The sequence below is a fragment of the Trichosurus vulpecula genome, chromosome 8 (genome assembly GCF_011100635.1).
Source record: "Trichosurus vulpecula isolate mTriVul1 chromosome 8, mTriVul1.pri, whole genome shotgun sequence".
In the NCBI taxonomy this organism is placed as follows: Eukaryota; Metazoa; Chordata; class Mammalia; order Diprotodontia; family Phalangeridae; genus Trichosurus; species Trichosurus vulpecula.
The window spans coordinates 35,722,022-35,742,058 of NC_050580.1; the positions used below are offsets into that span (position 1 = coordinate 35,722,022).

At 42.3% G+C, this 20,037-nt stretch overlaps 1 protein-coding gene across 3 annotated transcripts in view; it reads left to right on the plus strand.

Annotated features, from left to right (window-relative positions):
- SCAPER (S-phase cyclin A associated protein in the ER) overlaps positions 1-20,037 on the plus strand; it is a 422,044-nt gene that overhangs the window by 264,104 nt on the left and 137,903 nt on the right. The window lies entirely within an intron of this gene.

Below are 20,037 nucleotides of genomic sequence, written 5' to 3' on the forward strand. Positions count from 1 at the left end.
GCCTTGGGGAGTTTCAACCCTTCCTATCTTTGCTTCTCTGTCCCCAGGTGACCAGGAAGCTGTGTCAGTTGCTTGAGCCTTAGTCCCCTGAGCCAATCAAATCTTAAGTTTCGATCCTTTTTAAGGAAAAACCAGCCTAGCTTGTGTAGGGAGAAGGGAAAGAATGGAAGTTACGATATTGCTCCCACCACAGAGAAAAAAATTAACAGTTCTCTTTGATCTACTAAATTGGAGATGTCTTTGGGACATCCAATTTCAAATGTCCAATAGGCAATTGTAGATGTGCACCTGCAGCTCAGGGGAGAGACTGGGGCCGGCTGTATAGCCCTGTGAGTCATCTGAGTAGAGATGTTAGTTAAACCCATGAGAGCTGATGAGGTTAGTGAGAGGTCAGTTAGAAGGAGATCTAGAAAAGAGCTTTGGGGGACCCCTAGAGGTAAGGGACATCATATGGCTAATAAGACAGCAGAAGAAACTGAGAAGGAATATAATCAGACAGGTATGAGGAGAACCAGGAGAGAGTAGTGTTGGAAATCCCAGAAAAGAGAATATCCAAGAGAGAGAGGACTGGCAGCAATGTCAGATGCAGTGATGAGAGAGGAAGTGTGGGGACTAGGAAAAAATCATCAAAGTTGCAATTAAGAAATCCTTGATAACCTTGGAGAGAGCAGTTTCAGTTGAATAATGATGTCAGAAGCCAGATTGCCAAGTGTTGAGAAAAGGAAGGAGAGAGACTGGAGAAGTGAGTGTAAAGAGATACCATAGCTTAAAGGGGTGCTTAGGATCTGGTGAAGGTTGGAGGCAATAGGTAAGGAAGCAGTAGCTAGGGATTTGGCAGGAAGAAGTGATAAGAAGATGAGGAAGAAATATATGAAGAACTACCTGCCTTTGTGAATTCAAGAAGGGAGAAGAAACAGGACGAGGTCAGGAAAGAGTGAGTAGTCTGTCTTGTCTGGAACATATAGTTCACAGCGGAAATAGTGTGACCAATTTGGGAAAATAGGTTTCAACCAGTTGTGGAAAACTAAATATGAGGCTAAGTAGAGTGTATTTTATCCCATAAGCAATGGTTTAGATGCTCCAAAAAAAATGACCTTGTCAAACATAGGGCTCAGGGAGATTATTTTAACACTTGTATGGAAGATAGATTGGAAAATGGAGAAACAGGAGTCCAGTAGGCCAGTTAAGCATCTTAGTTGTGCAGGCCAGAGATGATGAGGGCCTGACCTGGGCAGTGGCAACAGAGAGGAAGGGGAGGCTTGTCTCCATCTTCTCTGCTCTCTGTAACACCATCTTCATGGGTGCTGTAACTGCAACTGTAGTTATTTTCAGGTGGGGACAAAAACTGAGGGATGTTTTTCTTCTTTCCAACAAAGGCAGTACAAGTACAGCCTCCTTCTTAGCCTTAAAGAGAAGTGAGAGATCATTCATTTAATCCGTTTCTTTGGCCTTTTAACTTTACATCCTTGTAAACATGCAAACTATTATTTAAGAATAAAATCTTCAGTAGTACATTAATCAAAAGTTGGCTTTTAAAGACTTTTTGTGCTTTTGGAATTGGTTTTACCTCACACTGCTTATTGTTCACTAACATCTACATCTTAAGCCTTTCAAGAGGTCATATCCCATGCTGTTGGCACCACATAACAGACTTTGTGAATTTTTTTTAAGGACATGAATGTATACATTAAAATGGTCTGCTTTTCCTCACTCATGCTCCTGTGAATGGTGGCCCAGTTCTCCTTCACTGTGGGAAGGCCCATTGGAACAGCTGTAGTTCTGTTCTGCACTTCCCTGTGGACAGATTGCATCAGTGGGTGCATCTGGTTGGCTTGAGTTATGACATTCCCCTGTCTTCTATTTTTCATTCAGTCAGTAGATGTCAACTCTGTAAATGTTTTTGCACTAAGATAGGAGTTGTGATGACTATGTAACATGTTGAGGAGGTTCAATCATTTCCTTCTGACTTACACAGTTGAATCGTGTTCTTTGGTCATGAAGTTCATTTCAAGTGCACGGCTGGTCCATGAGGACAGTGAAGTAACAGACATGCACCATCCTATTTGTGTGTACAATAAAAAAAATCCCCCAGATATGTGTTTTCATGTGGACATAGTCACGTAAAAGGAACAGTATAAAATAATGGACTCGGTTTTCTCGGTAAATTAAGTGGCACTCAGTGTGTAATATAACAATCTGTTATGGGGCAGCTTTTATTTCCCACTCCAAAGAAAATGCTAATGACATAAAGGATTCTTAGGAGCCCACATGCAAATGAAGAAAAGTAAAGTACTCCAACAGCCATTAGGCTTCCTCATCCAGGTAAAGATATTTTGGGGGCCACAGAACAAATACTCCTTTCACTTCAGACATGGAGTATCTGAACAACTCACAGCAATGGTGGGACTGCCCATGTCCACCTCTCTTGACCCTTCATGGCAAGGCTTTAGTTCTTCATCTAGGGAAGATCATCTATTGAGTATCCTCTTCCTTTTCAAGTAGCAGGCCATTGTGGAAATCTCCCAAAGTTGGGATTACCCTCAAGATAACTCCTAAAGGTGATTCTGTATAGGAAAACTTGCTTTTCTGTCTAAAAGGACAGGATCATACTGTCTAGAGAATTATAAATCCTCACTCCTTAACCAGACCCAAGGAAAGCATATGCCTACCACTGCCGTGTCTTTCTGTTATAATTCCCAATTACTGCCTGGATTAGAGAGGGAGGAAAAGGATTTTCCTTTTGCCCTCATTTCTTCATTCTGGAAGAAATCACAAAGGAAAAGCAAAAAGGGTGATTTAGAGTAAGAGTGTTCATAGACCCATTTTAGCTAACTTAAAGACTGTGGAAGAAGAAGCATCTCAGTCCATCCCCTAATTGCTGTGAGTCCCAGTCACTAGGAACTCATCAGGGATTCCTTGTATCCTGTCTACCTCTAGATGTTTCTTGACTGGGAGTCAGCAATCTACATGCCAAAAATCTGGCCCACCACTGTTTGTGTGTAGCCCTTAAGATAAGAATGGTTTGACATTTTTAAATAAAGTTTTCTCGTATTTTAAAATGCAGAAACCATTCTTAGGTCTCTGGTCATACGAAAACAGGTGGCAGTTCCTTGCCGCAGTTAGTTTGCTGACCCACGTGTATGTGGACAAAGGTCTGTGCCCTGTAATCTGATCGGGTTGATTGGAGAGTTTATCAGATGACCATGGGCTCTTCCCCCAGTGGCTTTGACCTGTGAGGAGGGTATTTACATGGATTGGCCATTTCATGGGCTCTCACAGCATACTTTCTGGCTAGCTTCAACTCCAAACTGGTTGCCTCACTCCCATGTTTCACTTCTTCCCTCCACTTGCTTTTCTATCTACATACCACTGTTTGAAACCCTGCAGCCTACAAGAACCCATGTCTTCCAAGAGCTGTCCCTTGATCACTCTATTCCTGATGGCCGCCACTGGGTCTCTCTTCTTCCTTTCCTGGCTCTACTCCTTGAGAAAGTGTTTTATGAGCTGTGCCTCCACTTCTCGTCCCATCCTTCTCCTCCTAACCTTTCTGCAGCCTGCTTTTTTACCTCATTTCTTTCCAGAGTTCACAGTGGCCTTTTCTTAGTCCTCCTCCCTCTTGGCTTTCCTGCAGACTTTAGCACTGTCAGTCACACTCTTCCTCTTGATACCCTCTGCTCTCTAGACTTCCATGACACCGCTCTTGTCCAAGTTTTCTCTGCAGGATCTTCATCCAGGCTATTCTTGGAGCCATGGGTGTCCCCCACAGGATATTTTCCTGTGCCCTCCTCTTTTTTCTCTGAATACTGTTTCACTTGGAGATCTCATTAGCAACTATGGGTTCAGTTATCGTCTCTCTATAGAAGACTCTCATATCTCTTTATCTATCAATGCCCTGCAGTCTTTCATCTCCAGCTGTCTAATTAGACACTTGGAACTGGATGACCTGTCCAGCCTGCCCAAAACTGAGATCATTATCTTTCTCCCAAAACATAGTGAGTCAAACATTGTTAAGCACCTACTATGTGTCAGTCACTGTGCTAAGCACTGGAGATATAAAAAGAGGCAAAAGACAGTCCCTGCCCTTGAGCAAGTATGTACAAACAAGATACATACAGGATAAATAGACAATAATTTACGGAGAGAAGACACTAAAATTAAGAGAGTTTGGGAAAATCTCTCTATAGAAGGTGGGATTTTATTTGGGACTTGAAGGAATCCAGGGAAGCTATGATGAGAAGGGAGAGCAATCCAGGCCTGGGGGACAGCTAGAAAAAGTGCCCAGAACCAAGGTGGAGTGTCTTGTTTGAGGAGCAGTCAGGAGGCCCCTGGATCAAAGAGTATGTGGGGTAGTGTAAAGTATAAGAATACTGGAAAGGCACAGTGGTTTTGAAGGGCTTTGAATGCCAGAGGAGTTTGTATTCAATCCTAGAGACAATAGGAAGCCATTGGTAGTTTATTGAGGGGGAGGGTGACCTGGTCAGACCTATATTTTAGGGTAATCATTTTGGTAGCTAAATGGAGAATGAATTGAAGCAAGGCAGAGCCACCAGCAGGCTGTGGCAGTGGTCCAGGTGTGAGTCACTGAGAGCCTGTGCTAGAGTAGTGATGGTGTCAGAAGAGGGGAGGAGAGGAGGAGGATGGCAACACATACACCCACGCCCCCAGTCTCACAGCCTAAGTGTCAGCCTTGACTCCACCTCTGTCTCAGCCCTACATCCATTCTGTTGCCAAGACCTAGGATTCTGCCTTTGAAACATCTCTCATGTGGCCGTCCTCTGTCCTGAGCCTCCCCCAGCCTGGTGCAGCTCCTTGTCTCCTCATGCTTGTGCTACCGTAGTGGCCTTCCCAATTGCCCTCTCCACCTCCCTACTCCAGGCTGTCCTCCACATCATACCAAAGTGTGGGTCTGACTGTGTCACACTTTCAGGGACTTTCTGGTGTTTCCAGCATCAAATAAAATAAAGTCCTTCATTAGCTGCCCCTCCCTACTTTTCCTACGTCTTCTTATACCTTATCTCCTTCCATGTAGTCTGCATTCCCTTGACTCTGGCTTCCTTGCTTTTCCTCTCACAAGACCCTCCACCTTCCAACTTTGTGCCTTTTCGTTGGCTGTCTCCTATTCCCAGAAGTCTCTTCTTCCTTATTTCTACCTCCTGGCTTCACGGGCTTTCTTTAAGTCTTAGGTAAACCCCCACCTTCTGCAAGGAGCCTTTCCAGATACCTCTCAATGCTAGTGCCTTCCCTCTGAAATGAGTTCTAATCTATCATTTATATATCTTGGATGTATAGAGTTGTTTTCGTGTTGTCTCCCCCATTAGACTGAGCTCCCTGAGGGCAAGGGATGCCTTTTCCTTTTTTGTGTCCATGGTGCTTAGCATGGTGCCTGACGTAGAGTTGGCACTCAGAAGCGTATTGACTTGACTGATCATCCCCGCCCTTATATAACTAAAATGATAATCCTATTTCTTATGTAGTGTCAAAACTGGGAATCAGAACCAAATTTCCTCACATCATTTCTGTTGATACTAGGTTGCCTCTTTGATACCGTAACATAAGGGAAAAGATGTTAAGCTCCAGGAGAGTGGTACAGGGTGCTATAGGAATTCAAAAATGAAAAAAAAGCAGTCCACCAGTAATTAGGTTAATTGGCAGAGGATTCATGGGATAAGTAAGAGGTACCAGCTGGGACCTTCGAGGATGGCTGGTCTGGGTGGGCAGAGAAAGGGCCCATCCCATCTGGTCACCTGCCCCTTTGACTGTGGGTGCCCTGACACCTCCCCATCCCCATCCTCCCATGGCATGAGCAACATCTGCTAAGGTCCCTGACATGACGACTAGGCTTATTTTTTTTCCCTAAAAGAAAAAGAAGCAATTCGCAAGACTTGATTGATCCAGGAAACAAAGTCTCACATTATTAATGTATCTTCACGGGGTCACCTGAAATATAAAAGCCTAGCCCACAAGGAGTGAGGCAGTCATTAGGCTTGACAGTGGCTCCTCATCGAGCCTGATGTCACAGCAGATGCACACATGAGAGGACTGTGCCCAACTTGGTCAATGCCAGATCCCTATTGACTATTCTTTCCGTGCTCCTGTTAAATATAAACTCCTTTTTTTTCCACTGTTAGATGGGCTACAGGTATGTCATTTTGTTCCATTGCTGAGCTTGAACCTCCAGACTGTCTTGAGTTAGACCTGGCACAGAACTGCTATTTCATCTTTGACGTTGAGAACGGTATTCAGAACAGTGCTGCCATTGCTTCTGGAAAGAGAGTGTCATCACCTGCCATGTGGCTCTGCTTAGCAGCCCTGCCACTTTGCAGACCAAACACCTTGACTGGGCCACTGCTGCCCTGTATGGGCTGTCTCCTTCCTTAGAAGCCAAACTCCTTGAGAACAGTCACTATCTGTCTCATTTTTAAAATCCATTTCCCCAACCCTTGGCACAGTAAGCACTCAATAAGTGCTTTTCGGTTAAGAGGAAGAAGAGAGTGCCACAGGAAGAGGGCCTGATATGAGCAGAAGCACAGTAGTGGGAAAGGGAAGCTGTGTTCTTTGATGGATTTCTGAGGAGTCCCATTCAGTGGGAACACAGAGGAGCAAGGAGAGTTGGTCTGGAAAGTCAGGCCTGGGTCTGGCTTGTAGAAGGCCCTGAGGTCAGCCTGAATTGTTTGTTCTTTATCCTGTAGGCCCTAGATAAAACTCAATATATTAAGTCACATCATCACAACTTTACTAAAACCGAAAGTTATGAAGATTACATAGAAAACTAGCAAAATATTAGTGTTCCAATTAAATCCTAAACTGAAGCAAAAGAGAAGTATAGGAATTGGGTTTTCAAATCATTGAGCAGTGGGATTTTTTAATAACTTAAATAAATTAATTTTTTGTGTAAATCCAAAAAAAATTTTCCATTAATCACAGAAAAAAAGTTGCGGTGAAGAGTGAGTTTTGTTTTTTAAACTTAAGAATGTTGGATTCTTGGACAGCTTTCAAAAGCAACTAATATTCTCAAGATGTGCTATGAGGATTACAGAGAATGAGCAGTTAGATACTGGTGCCATCTGGCCAGGCTGGACTCCTTTCCTGAGGGGGGTGGGAAAGAACAGGTAGACAGAGACAAACAATTGATGAACCCCTGAGAGCAGCCCCTGATATCAAGGAATCTGTCCCCCCCTTTTGTATATCCTTATCTGGCTTACTCTTGACTGATGTGTTCAAAAGGTCTGTAAGCTCTGCTTGCCCTACATTGGGGTATTTGAAAGCTTTCCGGCCTCCTTCCAGTGTGCTGGAGTTACTAAAAATCTCTTAATTACCAAGCTCAATGACCTTTTCTCAATCCCCCCACCCTCAGGTGACTTCTTGGCAGCCACGGACATTGTCAGTCACCCTCTTCTTGATACTCTCTTCTCTCTAGATTTTCATGACTCTGCTCTTCCTGATTCTTTCAATCTGTATATGACCACTCCTTCTCACTCTCCTCTGATAGACATTCATCCAGGTCATGCCCACTAACTGTGTGTATCCCACAAGGCTCTGTCCTCAGCCTTCTTCTTTTCTCCCCCTATACTATTTCATTTGGTGATCTCATCAACTACCACAGAGTCAAGAATCATCTCTAGCTGATGATTCTCAGATCTACTTACCCAGCCTTAATCTCCCTGCTGACCTTCACCCTCTCATCTCCTATTGTCTACTGGACATCTTGAACTGGATGTCCTATAAACATCTCAAATTTGACATGTCCAAAACTAAACTCACTACTTTTTATGTAAATAGTATTTTTTTTCCAATTACATATATGGAGAGTTTTTGGCATTCGTTTTTATAAGATTTTGAGTCACACATTTTTCTCCCTTGTCCCTCCTCTTCCCCCTCCCCAAGACAGCAAGCAGTCTGATATAGGTTATACATATGCAGTTATGTTAAACACATTTCCACCTTAGCCATGTTATAAAAGAATATACAGAACAAAAGGAAAAAACAATCCCCAAAACTCCAAACAAAGAAAGTGAAAATAGTATGCTTTGATGTGCATTCAGACTTCATAGTTCTTTCTCTGGATGTGGATGGCATTTTCCATCATGAGTCTTTCGGAATTGTCTTGGACCATTGCATTGCTGAGAAGAGCTAAGTCTATCAAAGTCGATCATCACACAGTGTGGCTGTTATTGTGTACTATGTTCTCCTGGTTCTTCTCATTTCACTCAGCATCAGTTTATGTAAGACTTTCCAGGTTTTTCTGAAATCTGCCTGCTCATAATTTCTTATGGAACAATAGTATTCCATCACAATCGTATACCACAGCTTGTCCAGCCATTCCGTAACTGATGGGTATCCTCTTGATTTCCAATTCTTTGCCATCACAAAAAGGGCTGCTATAAATATTTTTGTATATGTGGGTCCTTTTCCCATTTTTATGATCTCTTTGGGATACCGCCCTAGAAGTGGTATTGCTGGGTCAAAGGGTATGCACATTTTGATTGCCCTTTTCAAAGATAAACTCATTACTTTTGCTTCCTACCCCTCCTCCTAATTTCCCTATTGCTGTCATGTACACCCCCATCCTTCCAATCACCTAGGCTCACAAGCTAGGTTTCATTCTGGACTCCTTACTCTCTCACTCCTGTATACAATCTGTTTCCAAGACCTGTTGATTTACCTTTTGTAATATCCCTCACATACGCCCCTTTCTATCCTGTGATACTGACACCACCCTGGTAAAGACGCTCATTACTTCCAGCCTAGGCTATTGGTCTCCTTCCCACAAATCTCTGTCCACTCTACTCCACTCCATTGCCCACTCAGGTAGCAACATCATTTTCCTAAAGAGCAAGTGTTACCGTGTCACCACCCCCACACACACACACTCAATAAACTCCATTGCTTCTCTATCACCTCCAAATATAAAATTCTCTGGTGTTCAAAGCCCTTCCTAACCTGCCCCCCTCTCTACTGTTCCAGTCTCATCACACTTCATATCCCTTCACGTCCTTCTGGTGACACTGGCCTTCTTCCTCTGCCTTCCACAAGACACTCCTCCTCACTTTGTATCTTTTCCCAGGCTGTGGCTTCAGCTAAAATCTCACCCTCAACAGGAAGTCGTTCCTGATTCCCGTTAATTCTAGTGCCTTGGGGGTGGAGCCAAGATGGCGGCAGGAAAGCAAGGACTTGCCTAAAGCTCTCCCCTAGGTCCCTCCAAACACCTATAAAAATGGCTCTGAACAAATTCTAGAACTGCAGAGCCCACAAAATAGCAGAGGGAAGCAGGGCTCCAGCCCAGGACAGCTTGGATAGTCGCTGGTTAAGGTCCCTTACACAGAGAGGGGAGCAGAGTGGAGCAGAGCCCAGCATGGGCTGCACCCGGACCAACCAGACTGGGAGCCGGGCAGAACAGGCCGTAGTGCCCTGAATCATGCTGCTGCGGCAGTTGCCAGACTTCTCAACCCACAAACGACAAAGACAACAGAGAAGATTAGTGGGAAAAGCTGCTGGGACAGAGTAAAAGGAGTTTACCATTGGCCACCACCCTAGGGGTGGCAGAGGTGGTGCAGCTCTGAGACTACTTCCAGAGCTACAGCTGCAGTTGCTTCCGGTCCCAGGCCCACCTGGTAGGAGGAATTAAGTGGCAGATCAGAGCGGGAGTGCAGAGCCTGCTTGGATCTGAGTCACAGTCTGGGTTGGTGGTTCTTGGGGAAGGAGGAGTGCTGGTGTGGCAGAGCTTACTGTGTAGAAATACCTCTGAAAACAGCAGTGCAGCCCCTCAAGCTTGGGACAAAGTACACTCTACTCTACAAGCAGTCATACCCTGACAAAAAGCTCAAGGGTTAAGTAGTTGGCTGGGAACATGAACAGGCAGCAAAAACGGACTCAGATTCAGACTCAAACTTTGGAATCCTTCTTTGGTGACAAAGAAGACCAAAATATACAGCCAGAAGAAGTCAACAAAGTCAAAGAGACTACATCAAAAGCCTCCAAGAAAAACATGAATTGGTCTCAGGCCATGGAAGAGCTCAGAAAGGATTTGGAAAAGCAAGTAAGAGAAGTAGAGGAAAAATTGGGAAGAGAAATGAGAGTAATGTGAGAAAACCATGAAAAACAAGTCAATGACTTGCTAAAGGAGACCCAAGAAAAATACTGAAGAAAATAACACCTTTAAAAATAGACTAACTCAAATGGCAAAAGAGCTCCAAAAAGCCAATGAGGAGAAGAATGCCTTGAAAGGCAGAATTAGCCAAATGGAAAAGGAGATCCAAAAGACCACCGAAGAAAATACTACCTTAAAAATTAGATTGGAGCAAGTGGAAGCTAGTGACTCTATGAGAAACCAAGATATTATAAAACAGAACTAAAGGAATGAAAAGATGGAAGACAATGTGAAAAATCTCATTGGAAAAACCACTGACCTGGAAAATAGATCCAGGAGAGATAATTTAAAAATTATTGGACTACCTGAAAGCCATGATCAAAAAAAGAGCCTAGATATCATCTTTTAAGAAATTATCGAGGAGAACTGCCCTGATATTCTAGAGCCAGAGGGTAAAATAGAAATTGAAAGAATCTACCGATCACCTCCTAAAAAAGATCCCGAGAAGAAAACTCCTAGAAATATGGTTGCCAAACTCCAGAGCTCCCAGATCAAGGAGAAAATACTGCAAACAGCCAGAAAGAAACAATTTGAATATTGTGGAAACACAGTCAGGGCAACACAAGATCTAGCAGCTTCTACATTAAGGGATCAAAGGGCTTGGAATATGATATTCCAGAGGTCGAAGGAGCTAGGATTAAAACCAAGAATCACCTACCCAGCAAAACTGAGTATCATGCTCCAAGGCAAAATATGGATTTTCAATAAAATAGAGGACTTTCAAGCTTTCTCAATGAAAAGACCAGAGCTGAATAGAAAATTTGACTTTCAAACACAAGAATCAAGAGAAGCATGAAAAGGTAAACAAGAAAGAGAAATCACAAGGGGCTTTACTAAAGTTGAACTCTTTTGTTTACATTCCTACATGGAAAGATGATGTGTATAATTCATGAGACCTCAGTATTAGGGTAGCTGAAGGGAAAATATATATATATACACATATATATATATATGTGTGTGTGTGTGTGTGTGTATGTGTATATATATAGACAGAGAGCACAGGGTGAGTTGAATATGAAGGAATGATATCTAAAAATAAAATTAAGGGTTGAGAGAGGGAGAGATAGAATGGGGTAAATTATCTCACATAAAAATGGCAAGAAAAAGCAGTTCTGTAGGAAGGGAAGAGGGGGCGGGTGAGGGGGAATGAATGAATCTTGCTCTCATCAGATTTGACTTGAGGAGGGAATAACACTCAAATGAGTATCTTACCCCACAGGAAAGAAGGAGGAAGGAGATAAAAAGGGGGGACAATAGAAGGGAGGGCAAATAGGGGGAGGAGGTAATTAAAAGCAAACACTTTCAAAAAGGGACAGGGTCAAGGGAGAAAATTGAATAAAGGGGGACAGGATAGGATGGAGTGAAATATAGTTAGTCTTTCACAACATGAATATTGTGGGAGCGTTTTGCATAATGATACACTTGTGGCCTATGTTGAATTGCTTGCCTTCTTAGGGAGGGTGGGTGGGGAGGGAAGAGGGGAGAGAATTTGGAACTCAAAGTTTTAAAAGCAGATGTTCAAAACAAAAAGTTGTTTTTGCATGCAATTGGGAAATGAGATATACAGGCAATGGGGTATAGAAATCTGTCTTGCCCTACAAGAAAGTAAGGGAAAAGGGGATGCGGGGGGAGTGGGGTGACAGAAGGGAGGGCTAACTGGGGAACGGGGCAATCAGAATATATGCCATCTTGGAGTGGTAGGGATGGTAGAAATGGGGAGAAAATTTGCAACTCAAAATCTTGTGGAAATCAGTGCTGAAAACTAAAAATATTAAATAATTCTGGTGCCTTCTTTTTGTTGATTATCTCCAATTTATCCTCATATACCTTATTATACATAGTTTTTTATTAAAAAAAAAACAACAACAACAACAAAACAAGAAAACCCAAAGCTATTTCCCGCATTAGACTGACAACTCATTGAGGGCAGGGACTGTCTTTTACCTTTCCTTGTATCCCCATTGCTTAACAGTGTCTAGCACATAGTAGGCAGTTAATGTTTATTGTCTGACTAACTGACCCTTTGCCTTCCTTAGTATAAAATAATTATGCTCCTAATGAAATGTATTTGTAAAAATAGACAAAGATAGCAAAGGGTCATACTAAAAAGCTGATGAAGGTGGTCTTGTATTCCCAGACCTTAAAATAAACAGTTATCATCAAAATTCTTAGTGGAGGAAAAAAAAGAAACAGGCAAACAAATAAAGTGCTCCCTAAGTGTATTAGAAATTCATTTGATAATCTATAAAATCTAAAAATTATAAAAGATTCTTTATTTAGGAAATATAATTCAAAAGTTGTTTAGTCACTGTCCCGTGTTTGGCTTTTGATAGCCCTTCACAATCTTTCTTCTTCCTACCACTCCTGTCTTCTTATACTTTAGCTCCCTCCACTTTACTCTGCTTTCCGTCAACATTGACCCTTTTGCCATTTCCCAATCATAATACCCCATCTCCCATATCTGGGCCTTTGCCCTGGCTCTCCGCCATGTTCTCCCTCCTCATACAGCATGATCTCAGGGTTCTTTACCATCCTGTTCAGCCCTTCCTTGACATTCTCCAGATTGTTAATGTCCTTCCTACATATGACACCCAAAAAAGAACGTTGAACTCAGCATGGGCTCTACGTAGGGTAGAGAACAGTCGGCTTGTCAGGTGAGAAAGAGTGACATCTCAGACAAAAGTGACTGCAGCAGCCATGGAAATAGTCAGAAGGTGGAGGACAGTGGTGCTGACTGTTGCCTGTGTTACCTGTGCTAGGTTTTACTGAACTGTTTTTCTCTGTAACAGGATCAGGAAATGTCTGTGGAGTAAAACATAAAAGATATCATTAAAAAAAATCAAATCAAGGGAACATGAATTTATGTAAAACATATTATTAAGTTTAATCCTAATTATTCACTTTTGGATCTAGTCTTGAAATTTTAGTGGAATAGAGAACCTCCCGGTAAAGAAATTCCCTTAGTGCATTTCTGCCCCTGTTCTGCAATTTATAGGCTTAAAGAGTAGCCTTGGTGCCACTGAGATGTTGGGACTTGCCTGGTGTTCCATGGCCAGCAGACGTCAAAGGAAAGGGCATCATCCATATTCTTGTGGCTGGCACACCACCATGCTGCCTGCTGAGAACTGAATAAAACAAATGCCCTAACTCAAAGAAAGAAATCTCCTAATTGTGGAATTTCGGGTTCCCTAGGAGGTAGATTGCAAAAATATTTCTGATTAGAAAGGGTGAAGCCAATTTTAACTTCTCTTACCCTTATTAAATCTTGTTGTGATGGGAGACAGCTAACTTGACTTTCAGTTTTATACTGTCTTATTTTAGTCTCAGCTTGCTGTATTGCACTCCCTTACAGGAAACTAAGTGGTGTTCTATCAGAAACACTGTAGGGTTATATGTAAGGTCGGGGTTCAACTGAGTCAAACAGTGAGTCATCAGACTTAGCCCCTCACATGGCATTTATCAGGTGAGAACACATCTCAATAAATCAGGCAGTCAAAGGCATGAACTCGGTTTGAAAAAGGCCTAAATATCAATCAAAAGGCATTTCAGCTAGTTGAGACAGGAAGTTTGTTCACATTGATTGAGAGACCTGATCATGGCCTTTGGCTCTTCTGTAAAATAGCAGACCAGTTAAGAACCCAAAGGAGTCAAGCATCTAGAAACTTAATGGTCAGGCAGTCAGCCAATAAACATTAAGTTCCTACTGTGTGCGGGGGACTGTGCTAAGTGTAGTGGAAGTCTTCCATTAAACCCTTGAGAAGGAATCACTTGGCTCTGTCTCATGGGGTCTCAGAGCATTTCCTGGCCTCAAGCTGTATTATAAATTAGTAATCATAAAGACTATTTGGTACAAATTAAAAAGTGGAAAAATAAATCAATGGAATAGACTAGACAAGGAAGAATTAGGGAAAAAAATTTGAACTCGATAATGCAGTGTTCAGTAAACCCAAATACATAAATTACTTGGGTAAGAATTCCGTATATGACAGGAATGGCGAAGAAAATTGGAAAGCAATTTTAGATGCAAACCTTGTCCTATATACCACAACAAGATCAAAATTGATAACTTCACTAGAAGGAGTGGAATAAGCATTTGCATAGCACTGTTGTAAGTCCCTTTACAAATATTAGATAATTTTATCTCCACAACAACCCTAAGGGTTGGTGCTATTATTATACTCATTTTACAGTTTAGGAAACTGAGGTAGTTAGAGGTTAAGTGACTTACCCAGGGTCACACAGCTTGTAGGAGTCTGAGGAAGGATCTGAACTCAAGCCTTCCTGATTCCAGGCACATTGGTCTATCCAGCTGCCTCCTAATATTAAAGGTCATACCAATTAAATATTAGAAGAGCCTTCAGCAGGTCACTGTCACAGCTCTGGCTAAGGGGAAAGTTCTTAACCAAACAAGGGATAAAATAATTTCAATTACATGAAATTTAAAAGCTCTTACACACACATATATGCGTATATGTGTCTATGTATATATATATATGTGTGTATATACATACAGATGTACACGTATTTATATCACGGAGGTCAGAGGCAAAAGGAAAAGTCTCATACACTCAAAAATATTTGTGGTTCAAAATTAATTTGTTGATCAAAGGATTTTTGTGGTATCGGAGACCTAACAATAAAGTAGATATTCATTGTTTGGTTTGTGACTAGATAAACTGTTGTACTTGGAATATCGCTATGCTTTTTAGGAATTATGACTATGTTGAATTCAGAGAAGCCTGGGAAGACAGATACAGGTTGATGAAAAGTGAAGTAAATAACAAGGCAGCTAAGTGGTACAATGGATAGAGTTCTGGGACTCATCTTCCTGAGTTCAAATCTAGCCTCGGACACTTAGTAGCTGTGTGACCCGGGCAAGTCCCTTTACCCTGTGTGCCTCAGTTTCCTCATCTGTAAAATGAGCTGGAGAAGGAAATGGCAAACCACTTTAGTATCTCTGCCAAGAAAACCCAGATGGGGTCTCGAAGAGTCAGACACAACTGAAAAATGACTCAACAACAAAGTAAACAACTAGGAAAACAATAAATGCAGTGACTGTTGCTGTTTTAACCAGACCCATATTTAAATAAGTATAGGAAGCTTCAAGCGAGCAATGCAAATGGCACCTTCTCTGCCACGAGTAGCACTGAAGAGTGCTGCACAGGAGAGGCTGGGGACTTGCCAGCAGACTGTCATCAGTCTATGTCATTTAGGACTTGAACCCAATTCTCCCACACTGCAATGCCGATCTCTATCCAGGAGAGCACTCAGCCTCGCTGATACGTAATGACCATAACAAGGCAAATGGAAAGAATAAAAAAGTGAAACCGACTAATGGACATTTAGAGTGACCAAGCTTGTTCCAGCAGGTGAGAAAAAATACGTGTCCTCCTTTGCAGGACTGGGAGACTGTGGATGTAAGACATTGCACAGACTGTCAGACTGAATTGATGAATCCGTCACTCTTTCCAAAATGCCTTTGTTCATCCCTTTTTAATTTTTTTTGTTGTGAGGTATCGCTTTCTGGGTAGAGGAGGAAGAGGGATACGTTAGAAAGTGAAAATGCTTTTTTAAAAGAGCAATAAAAATTGTTTTTAAAGGCAATCGATTGGAAAAGGCGGAGGGCGGGGAGCAGGGCTAGTCAGGTATGGAAGTAAAGAAAAGGAAACAACCAAACACAACTCCAAGGCTTCAGACCTGAGGGCCTGGGAAACTAGTGATATTATCCAAAGCATTAGGGAAATATGGGAGGGTTTTTAAAGTAATTTTCTTTTAATTAAAAAAATTTGATTTTTCTCTCCCTCACCCCCTCCCAATGAAAAAACAAAGCCTTTATAACAAATATACAGTCATGCAAAACAAATTCCCACTTTGGCCATGTCCAAAAAATATATACTTCATTCTGCACCGAAGCCCATCACCGCTGTGTCAGCCATGGGTGGCATGCTTTTTCATGGGTCCTCTGGAATCTTTGGTAATCAGTGCATCAATCAAAGTTCTTATGACTTTCAAGGTTGTTCAGAGCAATATGGAAATCTGAAGGAGGGAAAGGTTTAGGAGAAAGAGGATGGAGTGTCACCATCTGACAGACTGAATTTGTGGTTCTGGCAGGATGTCCTGAAAGAGATGTAGAGATGTTTTCAAGAATCCAGAAGAGGTGAATAATACAACAAAAGCCAAGGGAAAAGAGAATATATTTAGGAGGAGGAAGAGATCAGTGGTGTCAGAAGCTACAGAATGATCAGATAAGATGAAGCCTAGGAAAGGATGTCCAAAAATTAAATTACCTGTCTCAGGAAGTAGTGTGTTCCTCATCCTTGGAGGTATCCAAGCCAAGGCTGAGGACCACTCATTAGGTATATTGTAGAGGTCCTGTTCAGTTTCCCTTCTAACTCTGAAATGCTGAAGGGTTTTTTTTTTTAGGCTGGAACAAATACTATAATTTGCAAAAGTTTTTAGTCCTTTAGTGATCAGTGATATTGTGTACAGAATGAATATGTGATTTGAGGAAAGTACTGGAAAATGTAATTAAAATCGTACCATCTCTATATTGTATGGGAATAATGATGCTTGCAGGCCGCTGGCCTCAGTCATCCTACAGGAAGCAGCCCCTGTGGACCTGGCCATTGCTTCTGCAGGGGCTACGGATCCAGCTATGGAAGACCCAGAAAAGAACATTTTTGCCACCAGAGTCCTCAGCACTGCCCCATGGTCGGATGACTCTGACCTTATCAGGGAAGGTGACATTAAAGGAGAGGCCTGGCCCTCTGCTTCGTGTCTGCCTCCTAAGGGCTGCTGCTGAGCCTGCCACAGGTGTGCTCTCCAAGTAATCAGTCAATGAACACAAAGCCCCTGCCAGGTGCCAGGCCTTCTAAAAGCTCAAGGGAGAACACATGAAAAGGGAAGGAGAAAAGCAGGGGGGATGGGGGAAAGGAAGAAGGCCCTTGGGCAAAATCTTGCACAGAAGAGAAGTCCAGAGGCTGAAAGCACAGCCAGCTGGGAGTAAAGAGGTAGCTGGCCTAGGCCCCCTCCTGCAATAGTGCTTCTTGGAGAAGTCTCTGCCCTGGTCAGAGGGAGGGATGCCAGGGGTGGAGGATGCCGAGAGGCGATGCCAGAGCTGAAGTGATCTTGTAGAGTGAAGAGGCCCCTGGGACATAATGGAGAAATCCAGGAGCTCCCTGAGAGGAGGAACTGCCTTACTTTTCTGATTTGTATCCTCTGTGCTTAGCAAAGTGCTTTGCACATAGTCAGTGCTTAATTAATACTTCTTTCATTCATTCAGAGGAAGAAAAGGGGTAAAGACCCAGAGGCAAGAAAGGGGAGGTCGTTGGGACAATTACCAGGTGATAATGTCTTTACATACTTAAATACAGTGGATGTTGATCAAGTCTGGACAATAAAAGATTCCTTAAATAAGTTCTCTGGTTCCTGTCCCTGTAGTAGGACAGCGTGCCATAATGTACAGAGCACTGCATGAGAAAGCAGAGAGCCTCCTTTCCAATCCTGCCCCTGCTGCTCAGGCCACCTTGTGACCCTGGGGTCAATTAGCCTTTCTGCACCACTGTTTCCTTACTTGGAAAATAAGAGTATTTGACTCAGTGGACTTTAGTGGCCCTTACAGCTCTAAATTCTCTAACTTCTGCCTTTTGGCTGGCCTATAAGGTTCTCTGGAGACGTGTAGTGGGATGCAGGGCTACAGACTGCTAGGTCTGTATCCCAAAGAGATTTTAAAAGGGGTTGGGGGCAAGGGAGGACCTACTTGTACAAAAATATTTATAGCAGCTGTTTTTATGGTGGCTAAGAATTGGAAATCTAAGGGATGCCATCAATTGGGGAATGGCTAAACAAGCTGTTTATGATTGCAATGGAATACTATTGTGCTGTAACAAATGACAAGAAGGATGATTTCAGAAAAACCTGAACTTACATGAACTGATGCATAGTGGGGTGAGCACACCAGGAGAAAATGTTGTACACAGTAACAGGAATACTGTTTGATGACCAACTTTGATAGACTTAGCTCTTCTCAGCAATGCAATGATGGAAGTCAGTTCCAAAGAACTCATGATGTAACATGCTATCCACATCCAGAGAAAGAACTAATATTGTCTGAATACAGACTGAAGCATATTATTTTTCACTTTCTTTTTTTATGGTTTTTTAGTCTTTTGTACAAAATGACTAATATGGAAATGTTCTACTTGATTGCACATATACCCTGTATCAGATGGCTTACCATCCCAGGGAGGGGGAGGTCCGAGGAAAGGATAGAATTTGGAACTCAAAACTTAAAAAAACAAAATGTTAAGAATTGTTTTTAACATGTAATTGAGGGAAAATATTATTTTTAAAATGATTAAAAACTGGGAAGGTACAAAAAAAAGAAAAGGCTTGTAACTCTAACCTGATTAAATTAGCAAAAGCTAAAATAATAAAGAAAACAAAAGATAGGCTAAGGCCAAACCAGGGAGGGCCTAGAATGCCAGGCAGAGGAGCTTAGACTCTCAATTTGCCATCATTTAAGAGCATTGAAAAGTCATGAGTAGGGAAGTCTCATAATCAAATCCATGGACTATCGCTGCTGTTGGAAAGTGGCCAGGAATAACAGCTACCAGCTGACAGAGGCAGCCAGGTGGTCCAGTGGAGAGAGTTCAGGCCCTGCCAGTCAGGGATCCCCAAGATGGAATCCCACCTGGGACACCGGCTGTGTGATTCAGACAAATCATTTAACCTCTGTCTTCTCTTTCCTCATCTGTAAAAGGAAGATGATAATAGGCCCCCCTCTCCCAGGATAGTTGTGAGAATAAAAGGAAATACTTTTTTGAAAGCACTTTGCAAACCTTAAAGTGCTATATAAATACTACCTAGTATGATGATGGTAAATATCTTAAAGTTTTTAGATTATTTTACCCTTCAGTAAAGCTAATTTAATATCTGTATTTATCATCCATAGTACCTATTTTTAATAATTTAGGATCTCTTTTTACTGCTTATAGGATAGTGGCAGAGTGCCGTTGATATCAGTTTTGACTGCTATTCAGTAACAATCCTGAGAATAACAAAATTCATGAAATCCAGCCTTCTCTTTCCTTCTCCGCTTCCTCCTACCCATGAGGAAGGTACTGACATTAGATGAGGAGCTACCACACTGCAACAGAGCCGCTGGTCCCAGAGTAGCTTAGACTACAGAGACTGGACTGAAATGGAATAGGAAGTTTACCAACTTTGTAAACTAGTACTGGTGTGCTACCTGCCTCATTGATGCCGAGGCTCCAGGCACCTCTTACCCTCTGCCTTCTTATCCTTACTTCTGCTGCTCCTATGCTCCAGTCTGTGTCCTATAGTCCATTCCCCCATTCCTCACCCAGACCTGTCCTCTCACTCGATCTGCTCTATTTTTTGAGTTCTTAGCAGCACACAGGTGTTCATCTTTAAGATTATCTAATTAAAATCATTCCCACTCAAGTACCATGCGACTTAGCTTTCCCAGAGGACACCTGCATTTTAAGAAGCATGACTAGCTGACCCAAATGGAGGACTAATTGGTGTAGTGTGTGGAGAAGAGATTTTTGAACCCTTAACCTTTCTGTGTCTCAGTTTCCTTCCCCATTCTTCCAAAAAGTAAATTAGGGAATAATCAGCACGGTTACAGGCTGTCGCCTTTTCACTTCATTACTCCTGTGCATATACTTGTATCAGAGGAGGTCATAGGACTCAGCAGAAACATACAGTCCTTGCCTGGGGAAAGCCTGGAATGGGGCTTAGCACAATCTGGGAAATCAGAGGACCTTCTTTCCATACAAGTGTGTTGTTGGGTTACATCATGTTACAACCTTATTACTATGACCGATCATTGATTTTGTGACCTGGGGTTTTCAAAATTTGCATTT